The following is a 27,655-nucleotide window of genomic DNA, read 5'->3' on the forward strand; positions in this document are numbered from 1 at the left end:
ACTTAGGAGACAGAAAAAAAAGTTAGTTAGGATGAATCACTTTTAGGGAAATCATCTTGGATCCTATTACCTAGGGTCAATACTTTTAGAACTGATTAGACATGAATCAGCATCAAATTCACTGGTGACAAACAACCCATCACTCCAATGTCATTTTTGCTAATACTTCAAAATTTGCTAAAATCACAATTGCAAAAAGGTTTCAGTTCCCTAGTAAAAGGTGAAATGAAGAAATGGAGAGGATCAAGGGTCAAGATCAGTGGGTTTCTTCATCATCCATAGTACTGGTTTCCTGATGTGTAGGGTTTGGGAATAGATAATCTCTAAATTTCTTTCTAATTTTACATCATGGTTTCTTGCTTTTGTTATTGTTTAAAGAAAGAGTGTTCATTTATTCTGGTAATACTTTTACTTATGTTTGCTTCCAGACATCACTAAATGCATATTTAAAGCCCCTAAAAACAAGGTCTTGTTTGCATTACGGATGAAATCGGACAGGGATGTGTTTCATTTATCTAACCATTTTTGTTGCTGGCCTTAGTGATCACACTTGGATCAACTGTTGACTTGCTGCAATTCTCAATCTCTTTTACCATCTCCTTTTCTTTGTTAAGTCTTCCTTTTCTCTCATCACTTTCAGAGGATCAACGTCTCACTCCACTTACATTGCTAGCACCTAGGTAGTTCTTTTCAGTACATTCCTCATCATGCGTGTACATTAATCCTGACAGTGTATTCATGCAAAGCACATGTTCAGATGTGTATGTAAAAGCATATTTCTTATACACATCCCCTTTTGATTATCCTATGCATTAAACCCAGCCTCCACAAGCTCCTTATGGACAAGCAATCTGGAAATCCAGTGTTTCTTAGTGGATCTCCTTTAACACAATGTTCACTCAAACAGCAGTTGCTGCTCCTTGATTGATAATAAAAACATGAAAATAGAAGCCAGGCTCCACTTACAACTTCACCATCACTTTTAATTTGCCAAACACACGCAGCATTTAACAAGTGAAAGAATAGGTGTCCCCTTCTTGATGGAAATTTTAATGAGGTGGGAAATGAACCATGGGAAGAAAGAATCAGGCAGAAGGAGAAGCCAGACTCATGAACAGTTTGAAAAACATATAATCTACTAGAATGGTAATGCCTGGACTAAATCAGTGAGTGCTGGATATATTTCTAAGCAATGAATACTTTTAATGGGGATATCATTACCTTTTAAAAGGAATAAAACCAGAGAAAAATGCAAGAATTTTAGAAAGCTAGCCTTTCTTTCGTTTCCCTTCTCTGTTAATAAGTAGCTTTTTCCTTGCATGCTTGAATGTGATATTTTTAAATGTTAGAACCCCAGCAGTTAGCAGGGAATGCAAGAACTTGAAATTTTTGAGGGTATCCATTCTGCTACATTTAGGTCCACCCGCCATTCGTCTGCTCAGTTAACACAAATAGAAACCATATCATATTGGCAAATACACTCCTGAGATGGTGTTGCAATAATTAAATTGTGAGGGTGACTAAAAGATAGAGGGAGGAAATAAAGTAAGTCTTATTAATAGCCTTTATGTGCATGCTGCTCTTTTTAAACTGTTTCTTTTAGCTGGAAGATACTACCTGCTTTTTTCTAAGAATCATGGAATTCTCATGGTGCATTTAAGTATTGCCAAGGGCATTTAAAATTTTTAAAAAATCATGGGAACAAAGGAAGGAAATCAAATGAATTTTCAACTTAATTTGATTTAGCATATAGGCAATGTGGCACGACAGAAAGGTCATGGACTTTTGGAGGAAAACTGGCCTTAGTTTAATCCATTTTATGTTACATAACCTTAAACTAATAAACAACTTCTCTGAAACTCAGAGTCTTTATATGCAAATTGAGGTTGATAGCCTCTTAACTTCAAAAAGTACATGGAAAAAAGTAGGTATAAAAGATGTTTGGGACCCATACAAAGATTTTTTTTCCTGATATACGTTTTTCATGAACTTCTTGAGAAACCAACTGAAGTAGTTTAATCCATTTTTAATCTTTTTCAAAGAGTAAATTAATTTCAAAGCTAAAATTCATATAGGTAATTAAGCTAGGATATCCTTTAGAAAACCCATACACCAGAGAATAGAAAATAGAAAATTTGAATACTAGACTGGAATACTAGTCTGCCAAAGAAGAGTGTCTATTATTTTTTGCTGGTTTATTGATAGGTTAGCTTGCTGAGGATTGTGGGAGAAATATGTTTTTCTGGACTCCTTGCTGACAAATAAGAAAGACTCAGTAAAGTAAAAATGAAGGCAATACTGGAGGAAGAAATGATCATATTATTCTTTAGTTCTTTATGGCCAAAAAGGAAAAAGAAACAAAAAAATGTGGTTTATATGGTTAGTAAAGTTGTTCTAAAAGAATTTTTATGAAGAAATTTTCAAATAAGATTCCCTGATCCTGGGCCTGATGCTAAGACATAGTAGGCTAAGCCTGCATCCCATTTGGGTGTCAGTGCAAGTCCCAGCTACTCTACTTCCCTTAGATCCAGCTCCCTGCTAATAGCCTGGGAAATCTGTGGAACATGGCCCAAGTGTTTGGGCCTCTGAACCTACATGGGGGATTCAGAAGCAGCTCCTGGATCCTGGCTGTGGATCAGCCTAGCTCTGGTCATTGAGGCCATATGGAGTGTGAACCAGTGGGTGGAAGATCTCTCTTTGTGTCTCTCTGTCTCCCTCTCCCTCTGTAACTCTGCCTTTCAGATAAATAAAATAAAAAAATTAAATAAAAAAGATTCTCTGATTCCATTCCCAGAAAACTAGTGGAGATAGATGCCTCAAGACTTTGTTTTTTTTGTTTTGTTTTGTTTTTCTTTAAAGATTTATTTTATTTATTTGAAAGAGTTACAGAGAAATGTTGAGACAGAGAGAGAGGTCTTCCATCTACTGGTTCACTCCTCAGATGGCCACAACGGCCGGAGCTGCGCCAATCTGAAGCCAGGAGCCAGGAGCTTCTTCCAGGTCTCCCACATGGGTGCAGGGGCCCAAGGACTTGAGCCATCTTCCACTGCTTTCCCAGGCCATAGCAGAGAGGTGGATCGGAAGAGGAGCAGCCAGGTCTAGAACCAGCGCCCATATGAGATGATGGGACTTCAGGCCAGGGCTTTAACCCGCTGTACCACAGCACCAGCCCCAGATGCCCCAAGAATTTGAACTTGAAAATTCTTCCAGGTCAATCATGCTTTCAGTATAATTTGGAGCAGATGTCTAAAAAAAGCAGAATAACAGATTTCACAGGAAAGTGTAACCTATATGTAGAATATGGATCTAGATGAAAGGGAGATTCTCAAATTAGATTCTGATGGAGAAGAAAAGTAGATGATCTACAAAGAAACTTATCTGAGGCAATCACACTTTAAAGGACTTGTACATAAGGTAGAAGGAAGTACATTTTAACTAAGGATGTAGTGAAAAAGTATGAGGATGGCTAAATTCTACATGAACCAAAGGTCCAGTGCTTGGTACAGATGGAGTAATGTTACAGATCACAGTAAGTAAAGAATGTCCTTACCTTCCATTTTTTTCCTCTACATTCCCTATAATGGACAATGGTCTCTTTAACTGAACAGGATAAAATAGGTCTTTAGTCAAATAGCAAAAGAGTTAAAAAATCTCAGTAGTGTATAACAACGAGGATGTATTTCTCTCTTTCATATTAGCAGTTTGTCCCTTTCTTGGGCCCGGAAACATAGTCAGGATTGTTTTTCATAAGAATGGCAAATATACAAGAGAGAATGCCAAATCAAGTAAGCCAAGGTAAATGCTCATATCTGCTTATATCCAATTGTCCAAAGCAAACTACCTGACTGAGACCAAAATCAAAGGATCTCTTTTTGGAAGGAGCAATTTTTGTCACTGTGAAGTTGAGTAACAAAGGGAATAAACATAGTTATTTTTATTTTATTTTTAAAATATTTATTTATTTATTTGAAAGTCAGAGTTACACAGAGAGAGAGAGAGAGAGGTCTTCCATCCACTGGTTCACCCCCCAATTGGCTGCAATGGTTGGAGCTGCGCAGATCTGAAGCCAGGAGCCAGGAGTTTCTCTGGGGTCTCCCACGTGGGTGCAGGGGCCCAGGACATGGGCCATCTTCTGCTTTCCCAGGCCATAGCAGAGAGCTGGATCGGAAGTGCAGCAGCTGGGACTTGACCCAGCACCCATATGGGATGCCAATGCTGCAGGTGGTGGCTTTACCCGCTACATCGCAGCGCAGACCCCATGGCTCTTGATTTTAAAGAGAATATAAACTAGTAGCATTAACTTAAAATTGAAACTCACAAAGTTTTCTAAAAACCTTATTACTTTTTAGGAAAATTTCTCATGAAAAATAAGAACTAAAAAGATACAATAAATGAATACGTAAGGTATAGATTTATGAATTGATAGTGATTAAGAGATTCCATGATATAGTGGGAAGTGGGGACTGAATTATAATCAGAGGATATGAGTTCTACATTTGAATCTGGCCCTTATTAGCTGTGCTGACAGTAATCAGGTCATCCGGAGGCAGATGTTTGACCTGATGGTTGAGCTGGTATTTGGAACACCCTCATACCGTGTTAAAGCGCCTGCACTGGAGTCTGGCTCTGCTCTCAGTTCCCGTTTCCTGCTCATACGTACCCTGGGAAACAGCAGTGATAGCTCAAGGAGTTACGTTCCTGCCACCCACGGAGGAGGCCTGGATCACATTCCTGACTCCTGCCTTAGGTATTTTAAGACTGAACTAGCAGATGGGAGTTCCGTGTCTCTGTCTCTGACTCTGTCTGCCTCTCAAATTAATACATAAAATGTTTTTAAAAATCAAATTTCATAGTTTTAATAAAGCACTTTTTAACTAGAAAATGATTTGCTTCATCTTAGCCTCTGGTTTCACATTAGTAAAATTGGGATGATGTTATTCATTCTTTTTACCTCAGGTAAGAGTCATGAAAACTGTGACATGCTTTAAAATTAAAGAATCATTAAAAAGTAATCAGGGCCGGCGCTGTGGTGTAGCAGGTGAAGCCGCTGCCTGCAGTGCCAGCATCCAGTATGGGTGCTGATTCGAGTCCTGGCTGCTCCACCTCTGATCTAGCTCTCTACCTGAATGGCCTGGGAAAGCAGTAGAAGATGGCCCAAATTTTTGGGCTTCTGCACCTGCGTGGGAGACCTGGAAGAATCTCCTGGCTCCTGCTTCGGATCAGCATACCTACAGCCATCGCGGTCATTTGGGGAGCGAACCACTGGGTGGAAGACCTTTTTCTCTCTCTGCCTCTCCTTCTCTTTCTGTGTAACTCTGTCTTCCAAATAAATAAAATAAATCTTTAAAAAAAGTGATCAAAGTAGTATGAGAAAACAGATAACATAATAGTCATACTTGCTGTTGTTATAAATTTAATCTGTATTCTGCAATTCTATGTACATTTGCCAAGCTCCAGAGCAGAAAGTTAGAAGAACTATTTCAAGGGACCTGCTAGATGCCAGGGCTCTCCTTCTGTAAACATTACCCCACAAAATCTTATATTCTCTGGACCACTATAGCCTGAATTTGTTGCCATAGTGCAGGAAGCTGATTGAATATCAAACACCAACACATGTTCCTGTTTAAACATCCAATGTGGAAAAGAACAGTTGACTTCATTACTATCTTTCATTGTCTGTTCCTCTGGTGAAACTAGATACCATCTTGCTCTTTTGAAAGCTGACTGAAGTTACTTAAAAAGGGATCTAGTATTACTTGCAGATGAGTTTTAAGAAGGAATTGGCATTTCATTTAGGGACAAAAGCTCACCTTCATAGGGTCCTGTGTGCTGTAGACACAGAGCTTCTCTGAGTTTGCAATGAGACAAGGAAGCCTTATCTTTTGATCATGATGTCTGATACCATTCCAGATAGCTTCAATAGCCACGAGACTGATTTTTTGGTAATACCCTCTTAGTTGGAGTCTCCTACTTTTTAAATACTAGTCCCTAATAACCTTCTGAAGCCTTCTTTGGATCTTATTTTTGATATTGTTATCTTTAAATAATATACCACTTCAGGGGAAGGCATGACAGAGCACTTAAGATGTCCCTTGACACACCCACATCCCTTGTCTGGGTGCTTGGTTTGAGTCCCAGCCATTCTGCTTTCCAACCAGCTTCCTACTAATGTGCACTTGGGGGACAGCAGATGATCGTTCAGTACTTGATCCCTGCCACCCACATCGGAGGCCTGGATGCAGTTCCAGGCTTCTGGCTTTGGACTGCCCCAGTCCTAGCTCTTGTGGGCATTTGGGAAACAAACCAGCACATGGAAGAATGCTTTCTATTCTCTCTCTCTCACTCATTCTCTCTCTCTATTTCCCTCTCCATTTCTCTTTTTTCCTCTCTCCCCCTCCCTTTCAAATGAAGTGAAAATAAATAAAATTTAAAAGAAATATGATGCCTCTGAAATATTGACTTCTCTAAGTACCACCTCCTATTCTTCCAGTTTATCTAGTTTCCTTGTTCCATTCCAGCAATTATTCAATCTCTAGAGATTATTTCCTTTTGTATATTAAAATAATTTTGTTTTAAAATAAACTTTTAAAACTTTAAAACAATTCAGATTTACAGAAAAAATATGGGGCCTGCATAGTTCTCAGATACTCCACACCTAATTTCCCAAATTATTAACTAACCTTTTATGTCAGTTCACATTTGTTATAATTAATCAATATTGATTATAGCAAATCAAGCCGATATTTTTTATAAAAATATTTACTTAACAAGCAGAGTGACACAGATAGAGAAGGAGTCAGAGAGAAAGAGAGAAAGGGAGAAAGAGAGATAGAGAGGGAGAGGGGGAGAGAGAGAGAGGAAGAGAGAGAGAGAGAGAGAGATTATCCATTCACTGGTTCCCTCCCCAAATGCTTGCAACAGCTGGAACTGGTCCAGGCCAAAACCAGAAGCCAGGAACTCCATCTGGCTCTCCCATGTAGATGACAGGCGCTGTAGGACTTGGGTCATCTTCTGATCCAGCTTAGAGATCAGAAGCGGAGCATTGGGAATTGAAGGTGGCACCCAATATGGGATGCCAGTAGCACAGGAGGTAGCTTAACACTATGCAATGCCAGCCCTACCCTATATTTTATTCAGATTTCCATGGTTTTTGTCTGTGTCCGTTTTCTATTTCAGGATTTCATACAGGATGACATTTAACCATCAGACTCCTTAGGGTCCTCCTGGCTGTGACAGATTCTTAGGCATTCCTTGACAGATTTGAGTACTGGTCTAGTGTTATAATAGAATTTGAATTGGTTTGAAATTTTTCTCATGATTAAGCTGTTCAAGAGAGGAAGACTACAGAGCAGTAGTACTGTCCTCATCACTTCCTATGAAGGATACACCACTATCAACATACATCACTGTCAGTGTTCATATTGTCACCTGACACACTGTGAACGCTTTCCCCATTCTACATTTACTTCCCACCCCCCTTCTTCTATTATATATTATATTCTACTCTTCTATCCTGAAGGAAGTTACCATAACTGCCCCTCACTTAAGAAATAAGGAGTTATAGCTCACTTCCTTGGAGGAGGGTGGTATCTACATAAATTATTTGGAATTCTTCTGCACCAAAGATTTATTTATTTTCCCATTTATTTATTTATTCAAACATTTGTTAACATCGATATGAGTCCTTGGCATTCATTTTACATTTTGAGTTACATGTCAAGGCCAGCTTATTTATTTTATTTCTCAAATTGTTCCAGCTTTGACCATTGTAAGCTCTTTCAGTTGACGTCTGTGTCCCTCTGTCCTATCTCCTATCATTGTGACTATTTTCTCTTTTAGAATCCATGTACTTTCAGGCTCATCTTGTCTATTTCCTGCTCCAGTCATAAATTAGTCTTTTTTTTCATGGACCCCTGATTCCTTCTATTGACTGATATTGGATACGAAGGTCTAGGCACTATCCTAGAGATTTGCAATCTCTTGGTCTACTGTTTTCTCACTATGAATTGACCTCTGTAATTTTTTATACTATATTCTCATTGTAATGCTTAAAATGCCTGTTTCATCCCTCCTCTTTCCTCTTCAAAAAACAGCCTTACCAACTATCTGTTCCCTTCACTTTTACTTGATGACCCAGCCTCGTATTTCACATTCTATTGAGAAAATAATGCAAAAAGGACATGTCACATATTGGTACCACTAAAACTAGTTATCTTTATGAAGACTATGCTATACAACCAAGCACTAAGGTTGAAAAACCTGTATTCTAGGCATCAATGGAGGAAAAGAACGGTGAATTTCCTGCTACCCCATATGCAGAATTGCACGCCATCTTCTTGTTTCCAATATTGTCCTAATTCTCATCCATAGTTACTGCAGTGTGTCTGGTTCCCCTTGCTTCTCTGACTCATCTTCTCTAGGGAATAAATGTCCATCTTCCAGGGTGGCAAAAAAAAAAAAAAAATCATTGGTAGGAGAGGAGAGGAAGTTACTACTGTTTCATCATATTTCAGATTCCCATCTTGAGATACAGATAGAAGGACTCTTTTCTGATCTTTTCTACATTCTATGTTTACAAAATCCCTTTGTTTGAACTTCCTTCTCTCACTTTATTCCACTTCCCATATTGTAGGCTGCACCTCACCTCCAATTACTTACGTTTTACTTTCTTCACCAAAATCCAGTACCGTTCATTCATATGCTTTTCATATTCAAATATTTTGACTTCTTCATTTCTTCTCTCATCTGTCAGTAAGTTTGAAAATTTTCACAATCATTAATTACTATTTTATTAGAGAGATAAAATAGATACTCCATGCTCTATCAGCCACATTTAATCTAGAGGCTCAGTGTGATTTTTAAAATTCTTTTTTCTAACATGAATACTTCATTTAGTCAACTAAGTGCTTCCTAAGCTTCCAGCTTCCAGTTTCCATCACCATTGCCATATTTGTTTTTTTGTTTTTGTTTTTGTTTTTTGTTTTTTGTTTTGTTTGTTTTTTAGACAGAGAGAGAGAGAGAGAGAGAGAGAGAGAGAAAGGTTTTTCCTTCCTTTGGTTCACTCCCCAGATGGCCGCTACAGCCGGCACTGTGCTGATCTGAAGCCAGGAGCCAGGTGCTTCCGCCTGGTCTCCCATGTGGGTGCAGGGGCCCAAGCACTTTGGCCATCCTCCACTGCCTTCCCGGATCACAGCAGAGAGCTGGACTTGAAGAGGAGCAACCAGGACTAGTACCCGGCACCCATATGGGATGCTGGCACCGCAGGCGGAGGATTAACCAAGTGAGCCATGGCACCAGCCCCCTACCATTGCTACATGTGAATAAACAAATCCAGAGAGCCGGCGCCGTGGCTCAATAGGCTAATCCTCCACCTTGCGGCGCCGGCACACCGGGTTCTAGTCCCGGTTGGGGCGCCGGATTCTGTCCCGGTTGCCCCTCTTCCAGGCCAGCTCTCTGCTATGGCCAGGGAGTGCAGTGGAGGATGGCCCAGGTGCTTGGGCCCTGCACCCCATGGGAGACCAGGAAAAGCACCTGGCTCCTGGCTCCTGCCAGGATCAGCGCGGTGCGCCGGCTGCAGCGGCGGCCATTGGAGGGTGAACCAACGGCAAAGGAAGACCTTTCTCTCTCTCTGTCTCTCTCTCACTGTCCACTCTGCCTGTCAAAAAAAAAAAAAAAAAAAAAAAAAAAAAAAAAAAAAAAAAAAAACAAATCGAGTGAAAAAAAAAAGATATTTGTTTTTGAAGATTTAAAAGGTTAAATTACAACATTTCTATTTTATATGCAATTCTAGAATTGGACAGCACGTAAGTATATAAAACTATATAAATGTCACGCATGTTTCAATGGCCTAAGCAGAGGAGGTTGACTTTATATAAGGGTACTTCAGGCTGGCTCCGTGGCTCAGTAGGGTAATCCTCCGCCTGCGGCGCTGGCACACCGGGTTTTAGTACCGGTCGGGGCGCCGGATTCTGTCCCGGTTGCCCCTCTTCCAGGCCAGCTCTCTGCTGTGGCCAGGGAGTGCAGTGGAGGATGGCCCAAGTGCTTGGGCCCTGCACCCCATAGGAGACCAGGAGAAGCACCTGGCTCCTGCCTTTGGACCAGCGTGGTGCGCTGGCAGCAGTGCGCTGGCCGTGGCGGCCATTGGAGGGTGAACCAATGGCAAAGGAAGACCTTTCTCTCTGTCTCTCTCTCTCTCTCTCTCTCACAGTCCACTCTGCCTGTCAACAAAAAAAAAAAAAAAAAAAAGGTACTTCAAAAAGTTAAAAAGTTCATGGAAAATAGAATTAAAAGGTAAATTTATTTGGTGCAAAAAAATGAAATCCATGCATACAAGGAGTCTTCAAAAGGTCATGGAAAATGTATATTTTGAAAGACTGTGCATGGACTTCAACATTTTTTATTTTTATACAAACTTTTCAAAGTATCCATGTGGGAAGTAAAGTTTTGGGGCTGGTGCTGTGGCGTAGCAGGTAAAGCTGCTGCCTGCACTGCTGGCATCCCATGTGGGCAGGGGTTCGAGTCCCAGCTGCTCCAGTTCTGATCCAGCTCTCTACTATGGCCTGGGAAAACAGCAGAAGATGGCCCAAGTCCTTAGGCCCCTGCACCCATGTGGGAGACCTTGAAGAAGCTCCTGGCTCCTGGCTTCTGATCGGCAGAGCTCTGGCCATTGCGGCCATCTGAGGAGTGAACCAGCAGATGGAAGACCTCTCTCTCTGTCTCTACCTCTCTCTGTAACTCTGTCTTTCAAATAAATAAAATAAATCTTAAAAAAAAAAAAAAGGAAAGCATTGAACAAAACAGACAACAAAAAAATGGACTGATCTTTTCAAACTTTTTGTCCTTTTGAGGTTGAAGCAGGAGAGCTTCCTTATTTCTCTGACTTATATTTGGAATCTCCTGTCATTTTTATAATTTTATGTTTTTTGAAAATAGGTCCATTTCAAAGTTCATTTTGGTGACATAGTACTGCAAATGACTTCATTCTGGTTTGGTCTGTTCTGCTGAGGCTAATTCTAAAGGCTCATTTTGAACAGTGACCTCCCATAGATTTCAAACAGGAATCAGAGATGATTTGTATCCTAGCTGTTCTGTCTACAATTATATATGTTAGGAGCTTAGTCTATGAATGAATTAATGAATTGGCTTGTTTCATCTCTTTCTATCACTCAAATTTGTTTTGTTTTTTCCTTAAATGTATATTTAATCGTACATCCTTAACATACAAGGTTTATGTTGTTTTATTTTATAGATGAGAGACCAAGCCTGAGTGATTTCAGCAAACTTAAGAAGTTGGAAAAGATTAGTTTTAAAAAGGAAATACCGGCCGGCGCCGCGGCTCACTAGGCTAAACCTCCGCCTTGCGGCGCCGGCACACTGGGTTCTAGTCCGCGTCGGGGCGCTGGATTCTGTCCCGGTTGCCCCTCTTCCAGGCCAGCTCTCTGCTGTGGCCCGGGAGTACAGCGGAGGATGGCCCAAGTGCTTGGGCCCTGCACCCCATGGGAGACCAGGATAAGTACCTGGCTCCTGCCATTGGATCAGCGCGGTGCACCGGACGCAGCGGCCATTGGAGGGTGAACCAACGGCAAAGGAAGACTTTTCTCTCTCTCTCTCTCTCTCTCTCTCTCACTGTCCACTCTGCCTGTCAAAAAATAAATAAATAAATAAATAAAATTAAAAAAGAAAAAAAGGAAATACCCTCTGGTGTGTTTTTTTTAATTATAAAGTGATGTTAGATTAATCTCTCTCACTCACTCTCTCCCTTCCTTGTTGTAAGCACACTGAACTACCTGCTATTTCCTGCACATACCATCCCTTTAAACATGACTATGCTTGAGTTATTGCCCTTTCTCTGTAGTTTTTATCCCTAACTTGCAGAAAAAACACATGGCAAACAGCCAAGGATCTAATTAGAATGAAAATTAGCACCACCCTCCCTTATGGAGTATAAAAAAATTCAAAAGTTTTCCTTCAAATAAATACTAAACAATACTCTTTCAAAGGCATTTTGGAAATTCTGCTTTTTTCAATAAGGCTGTTATTACTCAAAGCAATTTTGGAACTCCTGTTTTTAAATAAGCTTCAGAGTCCCCATATTGCTAGCTTGTACCCTTAAAGACCAATCATACATGTCTAAATTATATTATTGTGCCTGGTGACATTTTTATTCTAAATGTCACTCTGGAAAAATTATGCTTTCAAGAAACAATTTTGGCATAAACGTTAATCTGCAAGTAACTGGTCAAAAAATATTGGTTGCTACAGAAACCATTAAATGAACACTTCACATCTTGCAAAAAGTTGAAAGAAGGTATGAAACCAAACTTTATGTAGGTACTTGCAACTTGCCAGGGAAGAATATTTTATAATGAAGGAAACTAAAGGAGTTTATCTTCCTGTTTTGAGATGTTAGTGCCAGGAATCAGTCAGAATTATTATTCTAAACTAATTCATAAACCACGCAAATTTTAAGCATCAAAAACAGATATGATAGAGTAGATCTACATCTCAGTTCTCTCTGCAAACAAAGAAAAGCAGGCAAACTAGTTTGTAAATACAGCAAGCTAAAAGAAGTACGGAGTTTCTTTCCTTTGTCCATTTCTTTCTTTCTTTCTCCTAATGTATAGTTGAAAGAATCTCCTAGAAAAAGGGTTGGGGATGAAAGATCTAGACCTCAGGAGCAAATATCTCTGCCATTGTTTATCAAGGAAAAGCAGAACAAAAATTACTATTTAAAACAAGCACGTAGTAGTAAAAGTATTTGATTGCATAGGCTTATTCTTTCTATAACAAAATATTCTTTATCATTCTAAGTCCAATTGCGTTGATGAATATTTCTCTTGGTTATTGTTTTTAAAACACAATATAAGAGATAATATACCTACCTCTTTCTGTCCCTCTCTTATGTTCAGTTAGCTATTAAATCACTAAATCAGGCATATGACCTCAGATCTTTAGGAATACCCTGAAATCAGGATTATCTGGGTATATATAATATATAATGTGTTACATACTTATATTATATATTATATATTACATAAATATTTATTATTTATTATTGTGATATTTGCTGCTGTGTCTGCCTAAATATCCATAACATTTTATTTGGTGGCTTCTGCTCATTCTTTATACCAAGTCACACAATGCAAGTTCTAGAAATTCTAATTTACTTTCCTAAGCAAAGCACAACTGTGAAACTTTATATAAGTGCTCTTGGAATTAGGCTACAAAATTTATAAGCTCAAAAGCATCATTATGATACTTTCTAATATCATTGCTCTTGGAGTTAGGTTATAATACTTATAAGCTCATCTTGCACGTCTTTGAGTATCTCAAGGATAGGTATCATGATGAAACTGAGCCCCTATCTGGTGCCTTTGATGAGGATGCTGGATATCATCAGATACTAGTCTCCTGTGGTCTCCCAGCCTCCTTCCTCTAGCGTAAAGTTTCCCTGCTTTAATGAAATTAGCTCCTTGAATTGAGTGAATGGTGCAGCCTGCCGGGAAGGGTCACTGAAAACAAAGTTCATGAAGTCATGTATCTCCCCTTTAGATAACATCTTCATGTTCAGTCTCATCCTGGGATTTGATTTCCAGGAACCATGGGCCCTAAGCAAGAAATAACTACCACTGGGCACAGCTTCCAGACCCACTTTGCCATCATCAAAACTCCCAAAAGCACACAGTATCGCTGACCTATCAAGGGAGGGCCATGAATACTGTGGACAAACCAGGGACACGCACAGGACTGAACATGTACCTCTCAACTCCAACTTCAGTCCGTAAGAACCTTTACCCCTGACCCCTCATGAAGTCCAGGTACTAAACAATAGCTGCCTGGCTCCTTGCTCTACCTGCTTTCTTCCTCCATCCTGGCATCAGTAATTGGCTTGTTTGTGTTAAGCAAGTAGACCCAGCTTGGGATTTCCATAGCAATTCCACCAACCAGTTTTGTAGGTGTTTTATAATGATGAATTATGAAGCTTTTTATTCTGAATGCCAATTGTATTGTCTAGTGAAACTAAGTAAATTATTACTAAGTATTTTTAGAGGGTATCCACAGGATAGCTGGGTGAATTTACAAGAAAAAAAAATGAATGAGCATGAATCTATCTCTTTATAGCTCTCTTTCAAATAAATAAATCTTTTTTAAAAATGTGCCCTTTCCCTCACAGAGTGTTCCTGTTGAGACAATAAATTACCCACAACTTTACCTTTCATGATTTTTCATCTATCGATGATTACCTTAATCAATTATTTCATTAGGGGTTCCACAGTGCTTTTCTAATTCAATCATTCTTTCTGTGTTTGTTAACTAAACACTTCTACATAAACTCTTTCCTGCATCCACAGGAATTTTAGGAGAACCTGAAATATAAAATGTATTTCAGAATGTCAACATAACATCTATTTTTCCCTTCAGCTGTCAATTTTCAGAATATTAACTTGGTGCCCAGGCAATCTCTATTGTTCTCCAATGAGTTTTGGATTGTTTCTTTCTGTATTTTGAAAATATAATTATCAATGCATGGCTTTTTAACATATTAGTGGGTTTTAATCAATCATAGTTGTGTTCTTGGGGAATCTTTTTGATTCTCAAATTGTCTCATATTTGGAAAGTAAAAGTCTATTCGTGCTGGCTCATATGTCCTTTTAACAATGGTTTATTTCTCTATTTTTTTTTTTTTTTGACAGGCAGAGTAGACAGTGAGAGAGAGAGAGACAGAGAGAAAGGTCTTCCTTTTGCCGTTGGTTTACCCTCCAATGGCCACCGCGGCCAGCGCGCTGTGGACGGCCCATCCGAAGCCAGGAGCCAGGTGCTTTTCCTGGTCTCCCATGCGGGTGCAGGGCCCAAGGACTTGGACCGTCTTCCTCTGCACTCCCGGGCCATAGCAGAGAGCTGGCCTGGAAGAGGGGCAACCGGGACAGAATCCGGCGCCCCGACCGGGACTAGAACCGGGTGTGCTGGCGCCGCAAGGAAGAGGATTAGCCTATTGAGCCACAGCGCCGGCCATTTTTGGGGAGGGGGGTTTATTCTCTTACTTTATTGTTTTTTTTTAACTTTTATTTAATGAATATAAATTTCCAAAGTACAGCTCATGGATTACAATGGCTTCCCCCCCATAACGTCCCTCCCACCCACAACCCTCCCCTTTCCACTCCCTCTCCCCTTCCATTCACATCAAGATTCATTTTCAATTATCTTTATATACAGAAGATCAGTTTAGCATACATTAAATAAAGATTTCAACAGTTTGCTCCCACACAGAAACATAAAGTGAAAAATACTGTTTGAGTACTAGTTATAGCATTAAATCTCAATGTACAGCACACTAAGGACAAAGATCCTACATGAGGAGTAAATGCACAGTGACTCCTGTTGTTGACTTAACAAATTGACACTCTTGTTTATGGCATCAGTAATCACCCTAGGTTCTTGTCATGAGCTGCCAAGGCTATGGAAGCCCCCTTAGTTCACCGACTCTGATAATTTTTAGACAGGGCCATGGTCAAAGTGGAAGTTCTCTCCTCCCTTCAGAGAAAGGTACCTCCTTCTTTGATGACCCGTTCTTTCCACTGGGTTCTTCTCACTCACGGAGATCTTTCATTTAGGTGTTTTTTTTTTTTTTTCCCAGAGTGTCTTGGCTTTCCATGCCTGAAATACTCTCATGGGCATTTCAGCTGGATCCGCATGCCTTAAGGGCTGATTCTGAGACCAGAGTGCTGTTTAGGACATCTGCCATTCTATGGGTCTGCTGTGTATCTCACTTCCCATGTTGGATCATTCTCTCCCTTTTTGATTCTATCAGCTAGTATTTGCAGACACTATTTTTTTTTTTTTTTTGACAGGCAGAGTGGACAGTGAGAGAGAGAGACAGAGAGAAAGGTCTTCCTTTTGCCGTTGGTTCACCCTCCAATGGCCGCCGCGGCCGGCGCGCTGCGGCCGGCGCACCGCGCTGATCCGATGGCAGGAGCCAGGAGCCAGGTGCTTTTCCTGGTCTCCCATGGGGTGCAGGGCCCAAGCACCTGGGCCATCCTCCACTGCACTGCCGGGCCACAGCAGAGGGCTGGCCTGGAAGAGGGGCAACCGGGACAGAATCCGGCGCCCCGACCGGGACTAGAACCCGGTGTGCCGGCGCCGCTAGGCGGAGGATTAGCCTAGTGAGCCGCGGTGCCGGCCGACACTATTTTTGTTTATGTGATCCCTTTGGCTCTTAGTCCTATCATTATGATCAATTGTGAACAGAAATTGATCACTGGGACTGGTGGAATGGCATTGGTACATGCCACCTTGATGGGATTGAATTGGAATCCCCTGGTATGTTTCTAACTCTACCGTTTGAGGTAAGTCAGCTTGAGCATGTCCCGAATTGCACATCTCTTCCCTCTCTTATTCCCACTCTTATATTTAACAGCGATCACTTTTCAGTTAAGTTTCAGCACTTAAGAAGAATTGTGTATTGATTACAGTATTCAACCAAAAGTATTAAGTAGAGCAAACAAAAAAATACTAAGAGGGATAACATATTAAGTTGCTCTTTTTTCTGGCTCATAATGTCCGAGGCTTAACTTCTGTATTTCTTCTCTAAGATACAAAATCAAGTATTTTCCAGGAGCAATGACTTTGTGGATAGTTTAGAAGAGAGATTCCATGATCTCCCCTACTTTTATAAACATGTAGTGGAAGATGGCCTTTAAAGATAAGTGAAAAAGCTGATTTGTAGGTTATATCAACACTTGACAGTGACTATGTATAAAGTTAGATGGTTGCAATGGAGATACAAACAAGAGATATGGTCTATTCATTTAAGAAAATCTATAATTTAGAAGGAAAAACAGACTGTTATCACCAATTATAGGTGAATATATTGTGTTATAAGCTCTCCAGCAAGCCAAAATTAGGAAATGTATAATTCAAAAGTCTATAAATGATATACACAAGTGTTTTGCTTCTCTAATTGATTTAATAGTCATTTCCCACTAATCACATGGCTTTGATGGTTCCCTGGCTGATTAACTTAGTTTTATCTTTGATGAGAAATGTATGTATTTAGTTGTCTCCATTGTGACTTTTAAAATTCATGTAATATTTATGAAGAAGTTACACATAAAGGATGTCAGAAGTCTTGGTCTGCTCAGAAACTAAGAACTGCCTTTCATTATCTTTGAAAATATTACTGAGGCAGGAATTTCACCCACCACGCTTCTCTGAAACACAAGATGAAAACTTTTGGAAAGGACTGTTTTGTAACATTTAGAAAAACATGAAAACAGCTCCTTTTCCAGGTAAATTTTCAGTTCTAATGTCAGTCAGCTTTGCAGATGTCAATGTGTTTTTGTTACAGTGGAGAAAATTTGCTAAGTAACAAGACTTCAGCTTGTCAAGGGTTTAAACATGTTCCTGTGTTTGTCCTTTGAGTGTTAGACTCAGTGCTGGGCTCCCTAGCTCCGAGGCAGAGTCCTTCTGGGACTCCCATATGGGATGCCGGCGCTATAGGCCAGGGCTTTAACCCATTGTGCCACAGCACCGCCCTGAGAAAGGGCACATTATTAATAATTATTCCAGGGCATCAGATATAAAATGTTGCAATTCTAGGCAAAGGTACATTAGGGCAGTCTATGCTTGGGAATCTGATAATGAGGACAATGCTCTCACTGTCTGAACTCAGTGATCAATTTTAGGAAAATAAAGACAAGATAGCCAACCCTTGTAAGCCTCCTGATGTAAGGTAACATGAAGAACTCATTGTTGTCTATGATGCATGTTTGCATATTTCAAGAATTTAAATCATATCCCCAGTCTTCAGGAGATGGAAAATAAGTTTAATAATGTGAAGGGTGTACATCAGCTTACTAACTGCCATCACGAGTAACAGAAAATTATACTGAAGCATGTTCCACAAGAGCTCAGATTCAGACAGAGTTTCTGTAGTTCAGGAAACATTTCTTAGTGGACTTCGAGGTGTACTCAAAAAGGTGGTTAACTCAGATGGGGTGTGTGATACATGATGTATTGCCTTCTTTCATGATAGTGGCTTCTGAACCAATTCTACTAACCTAATAACAAACTTCAGGTTAGGTCCTTTCTCTAGGAACTAATAACATTAGGGAGCTTAAAATTATTTCATAGAAATAAGCAAGGCATATTAAAAGTCAGTTGAGAATGAATACAATTTTCAAGACAGTAGCTTCTACAAGAATTAGAGTAGGTAAATTCTATTTAATACCAGGGGATCAGATAGTCATTATAAAAGAGATGGGATTTGCACTTGGCTTTTAAAAAGTAAAATTTATAGAGGAGAAAAAGGTCAGAGAATTCCAGACAGTGGGAAGAATAAGTACAAAAGCATTAAACAACCAATGATATCTGGCAGTTAACTAGTTCCACTGAATTCGAGCATTATTTTAAAATAATAGCAGAGACATAGATTGAAAAGATAGGGATACTTTCCAGGGTTCCTTGTACAGTGTTTTCCAAATATTTAGACCCTGTTTCATCTTGGGGGCATTTTAAACCATACAACTTGGTAGTTCACTGGCAAAGAATCACTCCATTGCTGAACATCACGGTTTTCTTGTTCTCTCCTATTTTTTTTGTTTTTTAACTTTTATTTAATGAATATAAATTTCCAAAGTACAGAATATGGATTACAATGGCTTCCCCCCCATAATCTCTCCTATTTTAAGCTAGTACTTGAACAAGACCTTGTTTCCAGCTTCGCTCTCAGTGTTTTAGAAACAGATTCTTTCATGAGATTTGAACAAGTCCATACCTAATATGTCTAAGAAATAAAATATTAAAATGCTGAATATAGTTATTTGATTTATGCAAACTTAGATTTAAGACTTTCAATTTTAGTGTAGCTTCCCTGTTCTCCAACTAGGAAATCTATTAACTTTATTATCTTTTTGTTTTCATATCTAATAGTAATTGCTTTGTTTTTGTTTTTATTTTTACTCTATCCAGTGGAAAGAAGGTTTCTTGATTGTTTAATTGGTTCAGGATTACTTCATTGGCCAGTTTTCCTGAGATGGGCTGATTTAAGAATATGGGCACTGATGGTTTTAGTTAATTGCTTTTAGCAATCTACTGCCATGCAAAACTGGATTAACTTTTCCATTAAATGCACTGTTAACTCCAAACAAGCAAAGTGATATTCATCATCCTTGACCAGTGTATTGCTGACCTTGTCCATTGCGGGGATGTAAGCAAATGAGCACAGTAGCTATACTAAAGCCTAATAGGGTCTTTAGTTGCTTAAAGTTCATGGCTCATTTGTTTGCTAGGAATAAACATTTTCTCACACTAGGTCAAAGAAAGGATAGTTTGTTCTACAAATGTCAGTGATCTGGAAACTAAACATTATCAGGGAGAGTCTGCCTGGAGACTGGCTCAGTTTCTCTGTTACCTTTCTTTCTTGGTGTATCTGCCTTACTCTATGAATCTACTCTAGGTACTTCTCTGTGACATTCCATGGTTTCTTATTTCAAAAATTCTGACTCTTCAAAATTTCAATTTTGCCTCATTAGGGCAATACCAATTGGATTTGTACTTATGGGATGCCACTCTGCAAATTTTTCCTTCTTCTTCTAATACTCTCAATCCAAGAATCCCTGGAGAGAAACTTGATTATCTCAGTACATCTTCTCACAGCAGGTCATGAATTTTAAATTGTAGATCATACAGTAGTTTGTTGGCTTGCCAATTGACTCATTGCACTTGGGTCAAGTGTACAACCCTTTTCTGATAGTCTATGATGAAGGGCCAGGATGCTGTGCTACAGTGTGGCCACTTTCCTCTCAGCAGTGCCTGGGATGGAGTGTTAACGTTTTTAATGCTAAAGTAAATGAAGAAAGCCCCCAAATCTTTTAAGTATTCTTAAACCACCATCCCTGAGAAGTGAACCCATGAGGAGAGTGAGTCAAAGATTGGATAGGTGCCCATCATGGAAAGAAGAGATTCTTATTTCTGAATCAAACTTAGGAGACCGAAATAGGTCATCATCGTGTTGTATGACTTTGCATGACATTAGTTATGGTCTGGAGCAGAGAGTTGTGATTTCTCTGTTCAGGCACTGAATGATGCCCCAGGATCTTTGGAAGAATTTCCTTCTGAATAACTCCAGCATTCATGACAAGTGGACATTTAAGTTGAATGTCTCCAAAGATTAGGGGACTATTTAAAGACACTATTAACCTCTTTAACCTTGAAGAGAATGTTCAGTTGTGTTCAATATATACCTTTTATTGTGAAAGGCAATAGTTCATGAATATTCTCAATCACCTATCTGCTAGTTAAGATGGAAATAACAGAAACAGATTCTGAACTCTAAAGCACAAAGTGAAATGTATTGATGGAGTATGATAGTATTTCACAAAATCCAGAGCAGAGCCAAGAACTAAGATTTGGAGAAGACAAGAATCAGAGCTTTTCTGTAAATATCATAAGTGGTGATTTCTAGGTCTTTCCTCTAGATGATCATGTAAGTCATTTACCAATAAATCATATACCTGTACTTCTGAATTTAAAAATCTGAATTTTAAAGACAGAATCAGCTATCCACCCTCCAATAGTCAGTTATGACTTCAGAATCAATCAGTGGAAACCTGAATTCTAGAAGTCTTCTCATAGGGGATGGGTTGGCAATTCTGAGAGAAGTATTTGATCACCACAACAAAAATTTTTTCGTGCTCCCTTCTTCAGTTTATTTAAAAATATTTTTATCTTCTTGTTGTTGCTATAATCTTTTTTAAAATCCTCATTTAAAGCATACAAACTTCATGCATTTCATATATAAAAATTTAGGAACATAGTGATTCTTCTCACTCTGCTCTCTCGCCTGCCTGCACGTCAACCCTTTTTCCTCTTCCCTCTCCTATTTCGACTCTTATTTTTTTACAAAGGTGTATTTTCAGTTAACTTTAAAATCACAAAATTAAACCTACATTAAGTTAAGAGTTCAACAAATAGTATAAAAAAAACCCTGTTCCTCAATAGTCCAGATAAGTAAAGAGTTCAACAAATAGTATAAAAAAAAACTTCCTCAGTAGTCCAGACAAGGGCTATTCAAAATGATCATAACTTAAAGTGTCAATTTCATTTCAATTGATTACCTTTGGGTACTCTATTAGCTAACACAGATCAAGGAGAACATATGGTATTTGTCTTTTTAACATTGGCTTATTTCACTAAGTATAATGGTTTTCAGTTGCATTCACTTTTTTAACCACTATGTAGTATTCCATGATGTACAGATACCATAATTTCTTTATCTAGTCTTCAGTTGATGGACATCTGGGTTGATTCCATATCTAAGCTATTGTGAATTAAGCTGTAATAAACATGGGGGTAAAGATAGCATTTTCATATGCTGACTTCATTTCCTTTGGGTAAATTCCCAGGAGTGGGATTGTTGAATCACATGGTAGGTCTATACTCAGTTTTTTGAGTTATCGCCACACTGTTTTACACAGTGGATGTGTCAATTTATATTCCCATCAATAGTAGATTAGGGTATCTTTTCCCCCATATCCTTGCTAGCATTTATTGTTTGTTGATTTCTGTAATAAATCCATTCTAACTGAGGTGAGGTAAAACTACATTGTGGTTTTGATTTGCATTTCCCTGATGGCTAGTGATCCTGAGCATTTTGTCATGTGTCTGTTGGCCATTTTAATTTCCTCTATTGAAAAATGCCTGTTAAATTCCTTTGTCCATTTCTTAACTGGATTGTTTCTTTAGTTGTTTTGCATTCCTTGCACTCTTTATAGATTCTAGATATTAATCCTTTATCAGTTGCACAGTTTGCAAATATTTTCTCCCATTCTGTCAGTTGCCTCTTCACTTTGCTGAGTATGTATTTTGCAATGTAGAAGCTTCTCAGCTTGTTGTAATACATTAGTCAATTTTGGCTTTGATTGCCTGTGGTGCACCTGGGGTCTTTTCCAAGAACTCTTTTCCAATGGCAGCGTTTTAAAGAGTTTCTGCAATGTTCTCTATAATTTGATGATGTTGGGTCTTAGATATAGGTTTTTGATCCATTTTGATTAGATTTTGGTGTAAGGTGTAAGGTAGAGGACTTGCTTCACACTTCTGGATGGTAAAACTGGATGTTTTCCCAGCACCATTTGTAGAAGAAACTGTGCTTACTCCAGGAATTGATTTTAGCTCCTTTGGTTATAGATGTGTGGGTTGATTTCTGGAGTTTCTATTTTGTTCCATTGCTCTACACATCTGTCTTTTTACCAATACTAGGCTGCTTGATTATAACTATCCTGTGGTATATATTGAAATCTGATATTGTGATGCCTCCAGCCTAGTTTTTGTTGTATAATATTGTGTTTCCATATGAATTTAGCATCTTTTTTCTATATCTGAGAAGAATGTCTTTATTATTTTGATTGGAAGTAGATAGGATCCGTAAATTGCTTTTGGAATTATGGAAATTTTGATGACATATCCATGAACATGGAACATTTTTCCATTTTTTTTTGTGTCTTCTATGTCTTTCATTAATGTTTTGTAATGTTCATTGTAGAGATCTTTGACATCCTTGCTTAAATGATTCCAAGGTATTTAAAATTTTTGTAGCTTTTGTGAATGGGATTGATATTAGAAGTTCTTTCTAAATCATGGCATTCTCTTTTTAGTTTTTTAAAGATTTATTTATTTATTTGAAAGTCAGAGTTACACAGAGAGAAGTAGAGGCAGAAGAAGAGAGAGGTCTTCCATCCACTGGTTCACTCCCCAATTGGCTGCAATAGCCAGAGCTGCACTGTTCCAAACCCGGGCCAGGAGCTTCCTCTGAGTCTTCCCATGCTGGTGCGTGGCCCAAGGACTTGGGGGCCATCTTCTGCTTTGCCAGGCCATAGCAGATAGCTGGATCAAAAGTGAAGCAGCCAGGACTTGAACTGGCACCCACAGGCGGATGTTTAACCTACTAAGCCACGGTGCTAGCCCAAGGATATTGATTTTTGTATGTTACTTTTATATCCAGCCACTTTACCTAAGTCTTATGAGTTCCAATAGTCTTAGTGGAGTCTTTTGGATCCCCTATATATAGAATCATGTCATCTGCAAATAGGACTGGTTTTCCTTCCCAATTAGTATCTTTTTTATTTTTGCCTAATGTCTCTGGCTAAAACTTCCAGTATTATATTGAATATTAACAGAGTGGGCATCCTTGTCTGATTCCAGATCTTAATGGGAGTGCTTCCAACATTTACCTATTCAATAAGTTCCTGGCCCTGGGTTTGTCATAAATTACCTTGATTATCTTGAAGAATGTTCCTTCTATACTGAATTTGCTTAAGGTTTTCATCATGAAAGGATGTTGTATTTTATCAAATGCTTTCTCTGAATCTATTGAGATAATCATGTGACTTTTGTTCTTCAGTTTGTTAATGTGATGTATCACATTTATTGATATGCGAATGTTGAACCATCCCTTGCATGGGATAATCCCACTTCATCCAGGTGAATGATCTTTCTGATGTGTTGTTGGATTTGATTAGTATTTTGTTGAGGAATTTTGTGTCTATGGTCATCGGGGAAATTGGTCTATAGTTCTATTTATCTGCTGTATCTTTTTCTGGTGTAGGAATTAAGGTGATGCTGTCTTCACAGGACTTTGGGAGGATTCCCTCCCTGTCAATTGTTTTGAATAACGTGAGAAGAATTGGAGTAAGTTCTTTAAATGTTTGGTAGGATTCAGCAGTGATGCCATCCAGTCTTGGCCTTTTCTTTTATGGTAGAGTTTTTATTATTGATTCAATCTCCATCTTGATTATTGGTCTGTTTAGGTTTTGTATGTCTGCATGGCTCAATTTTTGTAGGTTGTGTGTGTCCAAGAATTTATCCATATCTTCTAGATTTCCCAATTTGCTGGCATACAGCTTATTGTAGTAATTCCTCATAATTTTTATTATTTCTGTGGTATCTGTTGTTACATTTCCTTTTCATCTCTGATTTTATTGATTTGGGTCTTCCAACTTTTTTTGGTTAGTTGGGCTAATAGTTTATCAATTTTATTTACTTTTTCAGAAAACCAACTCTTCATTTCACCGATCTTTTCTATTTTTTCATTTCACTTTCATTTATTTCTTCTCAATTTTAATTATATCTTTTCTCCTACTGATTTGGGGTTTGGTTTGTTGTTTTTTTCCTGGGTCCTTGAGGCATTGATAGCTCATTTATTTGGTGCCTTTCCAATTTCTTGATGTAGGCACCAATTTCTTGATGTAGGCACCAACAATTGATCTTAGCCAAAACCCAAGAAGCTGTTAACAGTTGCTATAAACTTCCTCTTAATACTGCTTTTGCCACCTCAGCAAAATTAAAGTCCACACCTTTTCACAGAATATTGAAATGTGCCAGTGATTTCATCTCAACCTCTATCTTGAGCCTTGTGCTTTTTGACTTATTCTCCCTCTCTGTATCTTTTTTTTTTTTTTTTTGACAAGCAGAGTTATACAGTGAGAGAGAGAGACAGAGAGAAAGGTCTTCCTTCTGTTGGTTCATCCCCCAAATGGCCGCCACGGCCAGCATGCTGTGCCGATCCAAAGCCAGGAACCAGGTGCTTCCTCCTGGTCTCCCAATCGGGTGCAGGGCCCAAGCACTTGGGCCATCCTCCACTGCACTGCCTTCCCGGGCCACAGCAGAGAGCTAGACTGGAAAAGGAGCAACCAGGACAGAATCCGGCACCCCAACCAGGACTAGAACCTGGGGTGCCAGTGCCTCAGGTGGAGGATTAGCCTAGTGAGCCTTGGCGCCGGCCCCTCTCTGTATCTTTACTTGGGTTACACTATGCTACTTGACAGTGACTAAGTATGGCATTTACCTTCACACTTTTCTTGCTCTGCTCCTGTTCTTTCCTCTGCAGGAAAAGTACCTCAATACCTATCACACTAAAATCTCAGTTTTAAATTCTAATTTCTACAAACTAATTTAAAAGTATAAACCTCCCAAAAGCTAATTGCAATGCATCTGCTCCTTTCTGTATTTACATCACCTTACCACATAAAATATGTATGGTTGCATTTTGCCTGTTCTTCTGGTTTCATGCCTCATTGTTCACCTCCCACTATTGAAGCTTCCTCTTCTACTCAGATCCACTTTTTCTCTTTCTCCATGTTTACAAGACAGTCTGTATGTTTCTCAGCTGCCTTGATCACTGGTCAGTGAATACACTTAACACTGCAGATTTTATATACAGGCTAATCACATGGTATATGTTTATATTCTTGTATAATCTTTTATTTTCCTATAATCAATAATAAATTCATTTCACATTGCTTTACTTTCTATGTGCTTATCACTAACATAGTCATAATTGTCTGCCATGGCTATAAATGTCCCTTATATTCTTAAACATACTAAGTGTTGTATACATTTCATATTTTTTATTTGAAATATTTCTTCTAGAGCCTTATTTCCTCCTAATACAAGATTGATAGGCTTTATCCTAGAATCATGGAAACCTAGTCATCCTTGTACATTGTTTTACCATCTACTTGTACTTGGAGGCTCCACCTTTCTTTGTCAGATTAGACCCAGTATCTCCCTGTCTTTCTTTTTTTTTGTTAGAGATTTATTTATTTTACTTGAAAGTCAGAGTTACACAGACAGAGAAGGAGAGGCAGAGAGAGGTCTTCTATCTGATGGTTCACTCCCCAGTTGGCCATAACGGCTGGAGCTTAGCAGATCTGAAGCCAGGAGCCAGGAGCTTCTTCCAGGTCTCCCACATGGGTCCAGGGGCCCAAGGACTTGGGCCATCTTCCACTGCTTTCCCAGGCCACATAAGAGAGCTGAATCAAAAGTGGAGCAGTCAGGACTTTAATCAGTGCCTATATGGGTTTCTGGCATGTAGGCTTTACCTGCTATGCTACAGTGCCAGCCCCAATATCTCCCTTTCTTGGTTCATCCCAGTAGCTACAAAAGACCTGGGTGGTAAAATGTGAACAGTATTTTATGACTTAAAATGTCGTTCTTCTATCCTTTCTCTTGATTACTTGGTCCATATAAAAATATCTCATGTTTGGGGCCGACATTGCAGTTCAGTGAGTTACAACCACCACCTGCAATGTCAATATCTCATATGGCACTTGTTTGAGTCCCAACTGCTCTGCTTCCAAACCAGCTTCCTGCTCATTCCTGGGAAAGGAGAAGACGATGGCCCAAGTATTTTGGCCCCTGCAAACCACATTTGAGTCCTAGATGGAGTTCTAAGCTCCTGGCTTTGGCCTTGCCTAACCCTGGCCATTGTGGCCACTTGGTATGTTAGCCAGCAGATGGAGGATACCTTTCTCTCTCTTACCCGTCTCTGTAACTCTGCCTTCCAAATAAATTTAAAAATAAAATAAATATTTTAATCCCATATTCATGTAATTTTTCCTCAGTATTTTTATTTTTCCATTTTATTAGGTTCTACATTTACCCTTATAAATATTTTGTCATTCTAAACTGGAAGACCATAGGCATTTTCTTTCTTTTCTCTCTATTCTCTCTCTGTGTCTCTCATTCTCTTCCATCCTTTCTCCCCTTCTCTCATCTTTATTTTTTTCTGTTTCAAATTTTAGAATCTTCTCTTATCCCATTTTTTCCAAATATCACGATATTGTATGCTGCTGTTGTGTGTGACTTTTTAAAGCTATTTTTGCAGACAGACATGATGGGCTCTTCTAACCTGAATCTTTGGCCCACAGATCTAATAATGTATCTTTATTACTTTAATAATTTACTGTCTTAGATATCCTTATGCATTTGTCTGCTTTTAGTTTTTTTTAAGATTTCTTTGAAAGGCAGAGTTAGAAACAGAGAGCGAGAGCGAGAGAGAGAGAGAGAGAGAGATCTTCCATTCACTGTTTCTCTCCCCTAAATGGCCATAACAGCCAGGGCTGGGCCAGGCCAAAGCCAGGAGCCACAAGGCATGAGCCAGGACCCAGGAGCTTCTTCAGGTATCCTAAGTAGGAGCAGGGGCCCAAGTAGTTGGGCCATCCTCTGCTGCTTTCCCAGGCACATTAACAGGGAGCTGGATCCAAAGTTGGGCATCCAGGACTGGAACTGGCGCTGCAGGCAATGCCGGTCCTTACTTTCAGTTTTAGAACCTGTAGAATCAATCTTATAGTTTTACTTTTATTCTTTCCTTTTTTTCTATTGTGCTGTCTTTGTACTGTTTTACTTCCTTGAGAATTTCCCCACGATATTTCCTTAAAAGGAGGGGTTTGTGATATATGTGTGTGTGTGTGTGTGTGTGACTAAGATTCACAATGCAAAAAGTATAAATTTTTGCAAGCACAATGCCTTTGTAATTTCTTCAGTCTTCACTGTTTATAATTCAATTCTACCTGCAGTAAAAGATTATTAATTAGCAATCTTTCATATTGTGCTATTTGGAGTAATGCAATGCTTAAGGATATTATAGTCAAAAAAATTTACGAACTTCCTAAAAATGCTAAACTGGCTAAACTTCCTAATTGTGCTACATTTTAATTAATACAGTTTGTCTACTGCATAATTAAGAAAACTGATATGGCCCTCTGTATCATTTTCTCCATAAATCCATTCTGTGAAGGGCCGTCGTGATACAGAAATAATGTGAACAATTTTGTTACATTTTTCTTATAGATGTTCCTTTTTAAATATTTATTTACTTATT

The sequence above is a fragment of the Oryctolagus cuniculus genome, chromosome 1 (assembly GCF_051225735.1).
Source record: "Oryctolagus cuniculus isolate XC-2025 breed Fujian yellow rabbit chromosome 1, ASM5122573v1, whole genome shotgun sequence".
Lineage (NCBI taxonomy): Eukaryota > Metazoa > Chordata > Mammalia > Lagomorpha > Leporidae > Oryctolagus > Oryctolagus cuniculus.